General features: G+C 33.2%; 1 long non-coding RNA gene across 3 annotated transcripts; it reads left to right on the top strand.

The window, feature by feature from the left end:
• LOC115991646 lies at positions 1-4,384 on the top strand. 3 transcript variants are annotated; one of them, XR_004092264.1, is made up of 5 exons: positions 1-83; positions 183-256; positions 988-1,216; positions 3,712-3,866; positions 3,966-4,384. It is a non-coding gene; the product is annotated as an uncharacterized LOC115991646 (long non-coding RNA). The 3 variants fall into 3 exon arrangements; XR_004092263.1 differs by having other exon boundaries at positions 988-1,628; XR_004092265.1 differs by lacking the exon at positions 988-1,216.
• Positions 4,385-5,233: the final 849 nt, after the last annotated feature.

The following is a 5,233-nucleotide window of genomic DNA, read 5'->3' as shown; positions in this document are numbered from 1 at the left end:
TAAAACGTTAAGGAGATAGATATTTACAAAGAGATTCTCTCGCTCTCGCTTCCACTCTTTTTCATAGTTCATATTTCTCACAGGTTCTCTCTCTCTCTCTTCCTTCCTTCCTTGTGTTTTTCTGTTATTTTCTCGGCAACCAAACAGAGTTTTTGACTTTGGTTGATTTTTCTTTGCTTCAGATTCACCGAGTTGGTACAATCGCATCCAAATCTTGTATATATTCACACTTTTACCTATCCAAACCTCTGATCAGGTATCTTCTATATATTGATGAATCCAATTTCACATTCTCCTTGAAAACCTAACCTTCAATTTTGTATTTCTTTGTTTTTCCATAGATAGCATAAACGTTTGGTTTTTTATTTTGGATTTTTTGTATATAACTCGTATAATTAAACTGCAAATCTAGAATTATTGTATATCAATATAATTACTCTTACTGTATAATTTAGGTTTGTTTTTCAATGGTCTTTTGGAATTCAGAGTTTGATGCGTTTTTCATGAGTGTTTTATGTAAATTTTCCAACAATTAATGTAAGTTGTGGTAAAGGGTTTATAGCTTTGAGGCTTATAGTAATAGGTTTCTATGTAGAAAAAAAATGCGGATTGTGAAAGTGTAGTACGTGCAATGGAGTTTGTTTATCTCCTGTAGCAAATTTGAGTGGGTTCTGTTTTGATATAAATCAGTTCTAATAAGAAAATTAAGATTAATTTTTTTGTGTGCCATGTACATGGTGCATTTGTAACTATTGGTTAGAGTTGGTAGAGCTATTGTTGAGAAATTTCACATGTATATGGAACCTTTTTTATACATATATAAATTATCCAAAAGGTGTGTTTATGTTTTCATGGGAAAATCACTCAAAACAATTCTCTGTGGCATTACTTTCTAGGTTCAGAACTCACCCAATTTCTACTGAAAATGTTCAATTTTTTTTTCTTGTTGTCTTGCTCTTTAATATTTACTACTTCCAAATCTTGCAGCCATTTTGCATCTTTAGCAGTTCTATATGGTCACCAGAGCTGAAACAGGGCCATGTGCTGCCTAGAAAATAGGTAGTACTGGTAGTACTGGTAGAGCCGAATTTTTGTTTTGGTTTTGTAATGGAAAAGGTTTGTTTGGGAAGAAGCCAAGTACCCAATTATGTCACCCTTGAGGGAGACTGTGGATAGTATTCATAGTCAAGTGTTAAAGATTGAGGATGATCTCAAGGTAATAATTAATTTTGTCTTGATTTGATATGTTGGTTATCTATTATTTGAAGGCAGATACAAGGAACCATTGCTTGTTAGTAAACCAAGCCTTGACAACACTGCACAGTTAAGATTCTTCGAGATCAGCTGAGAGAGATTATATAGAATAAGTTTCTTTACAATGACCTATGTGATTTGGTTAGGTGTTTATAGTAAATCAGCTGTTTACTGCACTTGACTACAATGTGTTTTGTTTTCTATTTAGCTTATGACATATGATATATGTGGATTGTGGATGTCTTAAAGTGTGGGGTTATCTTCCTTAGCTGGATGAATTGCTTGGGAGAATGCCAAAAATAGGAAGGATGAGCATCTGTGTACAAGCATAGAGAATTACATTTGTAAAGCCAGGATATTTCAGAGAATGATGGGTATGGTGAACTCCTGTGGCTCATATTCAGATACAAAACCCTTCCAAGAACTCTTCTTTTTGTATAGGGTCTTTTTTTTTTCTTTTAAAAAAAAAAATAATAATAATAATAATTTGGTGAGTCACACGCGCATCTAGTGGGTCTTGGAGCACAATTCAGCTTCCACTCCATTCTTCTGAGGGAAGGATGTGTCATTTGAGCTAGAGCTCATTGAGTTGTTGGCTTTAGTGTGTCAGATCTTTTGTACATGGTTATGAAACTTGAATGTTTGTTTCACCTGCTTTCTTTAGGCTATATAGCACAGTCATGCACTGAACTAGGCAACTGATAGTTTTGGCACAAACTCTATCATACTAGGAGGTAAAAAAAAAGGAGGAGCATAGAATGTTGATTCCCTGACACCTTGTGATAAGTAGAGTGTAGTAAATTGCTGCATGAGTGTTTATGATTTTTTATTTTGATGGAAATAACAACAATTGATACCATGAGAGCAGTTGTTTACTTGGCTGTCCTCATATTTTCTACTTTAATATGACTGGCTGCCACCTTACAACTTTAGTTTTCTCCCCGTCATTTGTCATGTAGGTTTTTTTCCTCCACTTGGATTGATTAGATCTGTTATGTTTCTTGATTGAAGAAGTAAACCTCATAACTAAAAAGGCCTTAGAGCAGGCCCATGGGATCATGGCTCCAATGAAAGACTTAAAAAAAGCTCAAGAAGCCCATTTTAGGCCCCCGAAATCTCAATAGTCAATATGGGCCCAATCCCTCCCAAGTAAGGTAACAGAGGCCCACATAATTCTAGTTGGGGTTCGTCAAATAGAACAAAGTTGTCTCTCAAACTGAATTAGGAAGGATCATAGGGTAGGAGTAGGAGTAATAATTATTCTCATTAATTAATGCTAATAGAGGTGGTGTGGTGTGGTGTCTTTTCCTCTTCTTCGAGCAGTACTAGACCAATCCATCCTTCTCTTCACTGTCAGTTATTGTGATTACTTTATTGTGTATGTCAGTAAACACGGAAACACCACTGAACAAAAGAGACTCTCTCCATTCTCTCTCTCCCTCTCTCTCTCTCTCTCTCTCTCTATGCGGTTTTCAAAGAAGCCAGCATGGATCCTAATGAAACCACTCAGACATTGCTCAACCAATGTTTGCTTCCTTTTTCAATTCTTTTGGGTTTTTGGGTTTGTTTGGTTAGTGGGTTTTTGGGATTAAATGACAATGAAAACAGAAGCTGCATCCAAAAATATCAGATTTTGGTACGGCTCGGATTTTTCGAGGTAATGAAGACCAGGCGAATACTACAAAGGTTGTTAGAATATAGTAAGTACCCTTGGTATGCCAAATTCAATTGGAAGTATGGTTGTAAACAAGCCAATCCAAGCCAAGTTTAGTATTAAAAGTTCAAGATTGTTTTATTCAAATTTATTCCAATACAAGCCAAGCTCGAGCTCATCAACAAACGATTACTTGTTCAAACTTAGCTCATTTTTTGGTTGAACAAGCTAAAATTTATTCACAAACTACTTGATTAACTTATTATGTTCTCATTTATAGTATACACTACTACTAAAAATTTTACCTCTTTACAAATCTATGCAAATAATTCATTTATAAATTATATAGTTGAAATTATATTATTGGAGTTAATTAGGTAAAATAGTTTTCATTTATGAACTTTTAATAATTAGATTCACATATGTTGTATTGTAAAAAATTATATATAATTTTACCACAAACTTAATATTTATATTTATCAATAAATTAAAAATATTAATTTGATATCTTTTGAACTTATTTACAAATTTGCACAATCCAATACTTAGTATAGTTTTTTACTAAAATCAATTCTTATGCTCCTAAGTTTGTTCTTGAACACATTATTATGTTTAAGCTTGTATCATTTAATCATCGAACCTATACTTAGGCTTGATCTTGACTCATTTGCTAAATAAATGAATATAAACACTTTTCTTTTAGCCACGCATGAACTATTTGTTACTAACTCAATTGATTTACATCAATACCACTAATATTTGAGATGATAAAATTTGCAATGTGTTTTATTGTTGAAATTTAGTGGCTATATGTCCCCCCGGCGAATATGCAATAGAAGGACTATTTTCAGAAAAATCAAATGTCTTCAATTTTGGAGTGTTGTTACTAGAGATAGTTAGTGGAAGAAGAAACACTAGCATTTATAATGATAAGCAGTCCTTGAGCCTTTTAGGACTTGTAAGTCACTCATTGCCTCATTTTGAAATCTCCATTACCTTTCATTTATAAGTTTTAGTATTGATGCTAACGATTTGAATCATGTTTCAATTTTTCAAGGCCTGGAAACTGTGGAATGCAGACAACATTGTAGCCTTAATAGACCCAATGATATACAAACCCTGCTTTGAAATGGAGATTTTGAGATGCAACAGGTTGGGTTGTTGTGTGTTCAAGAATTTGCTAAAGATAGGCCAACTATATATGTTGTTGTTTCCATTCTTAAAAGTGAGATTGTTGATCTGCCCCCTCCAAAGAAATCAGCATTCACTGAAAGGAACATTGCCATAGATACGAAGTCCTCTCAACTCAGCCAAAGTATATGCTCTTCTAACAATGTTACTATTACAAAGGTTCAAGGTCGATAGCTTGCATGTGTTCTTGAAATAATGACTTTATTGTTATATATACACTAGTTGATAATCTGTGCAATGCACGAGTTAGTTAAATAAAAATCACCTGTATTTATTTTGTTTGAAGGTATAATGGTGACCATATATAGTTATGCAAAAATTACAATTAGAGAAAGATCATTAACCAACCTCACATTCATCTGAAAGTAATGGAGTTAAAACATATAAGTGATTGCATCGAGATAAAATTCATAAAATTGAAATAAAGGATCCTAAAAGCTTGGAAAGGCTCTAACTATAAATTACTCTTACATAGCTAGAGGAACGTAATAAATAATATAGCCTTAACAATCAGCAATCAAATTACATGGGAGAGAGAGAATAGAGGGAATAGACCTATGATACCGGAAACCACCTACAAAAATATATATTGCCTACTACATTTTTTTTCCATTACAGAAAAAATCTTCAATATTTAGATTCATGAAGGAAACAAAGTGCCTAATTTTGAGACCAGTCCTTGGCTTAGATCCTATTCATATGCTTTAATAGAATTACTACCCTTTGAGCACACGCGTGAGTGTGTCTTTAGAGGTTCTTTTATTTTTTTGGTAAAGGTTAATAATTTGCTTCCTTTATAATTTGGGATTACTACATTTTTCAATCACAAAAATACCAGGGGTGTGATGAAAAAATTATTTCATCTACAAACGTATAACACTCATCACACCCCTAGGTCTTTTTGTGACTAGAAAATGTAGTAATCCCAAATTATAATGGAAGTAAATTATTAACCTTTACCCAAAAAAATAGAAGAGCCTCTGAGCATATGCACAAAGACTAGTATTATGTAATTATCACGTGTTTTTCAGAAGCTCTTCTATTTTTTTTTGAAAAGGTTAATAGTTTTGATTCATCACAATTTAAAATGCTATATTTTCCAATCACAAAAATACCAAGGTGTGTGATGAGTGT

The sequence above is a fragment of the Quercus lobata genome, chromosome 5 (genome assembly GCF_001633185.2).
Source record: "Quercus lobata isolate SW786 chromosome 5, ValleyOak3.0 Primary Assembly, whole genome shotgun sequence".
Classification (NCBI taxonomy): Eukaryota; Viridiplantae; Streptophyta; class Magnoliopsida; order Fagales; family Fagaceae; genus Quercus; species Quercus lobata.
Note: the sequence above shows the minus strand (reverse complement) of the source record. Positions and strands in the feature narration are given on the sequence as shown.